This window comes from Buceros rhinoceros, unplaced genomic scaffold (assembly GCF_000710305.1).
Source record: "Buceros rhinoceros silvestris isolate BGI_N320 unplaced genomic scaffold, ASM71030v1 scaffold24032, whole genome shotgun sequence".
In the NCBI taxonomy this organism is placed as follows: domain Eukaryota; kingdom Metazoa; phylum Chordata; class Aves; order Bucerotiformes; family Bucerotidae; genus Buceros; species Buceros rhinoceros.
Window position 1 is genome coordinate 15,548 of NW_010397532.1, and position 334 is coordinate 15,881.

The following is a 334-nucleotide window of genomic DNA, read 5'->3' on the forward strand; positions in this document are numbered from 1 at the left end:
CTCATGCTCCCGGCTGCCTCTTACAAATGCTGGCACACAGAGCTGTAACTGTCTTTAACCAGGACAAAACACCTTCCTCCATGTTCCCCTGTGCCAAATCACCCTGAACACCAGCCCTGGAGAGGCTGCAGGCGAGTCCTCACAGTGCCCAACGCCTGCAGCCATCTCCTCACTACCCTGACCTCACGCCCCGGCTGTCCCATATCCTGCTGCCCCGATTACGGGCCAGGACACTCGCTTCAAGGCCAGTGGGACACTAAGCCGGGAAAAGCCCCGCTCCCACACCGGGCTCCTTCCCTCCACGCAGACTGTGGCTGGCGGGGGATTCGGCAAG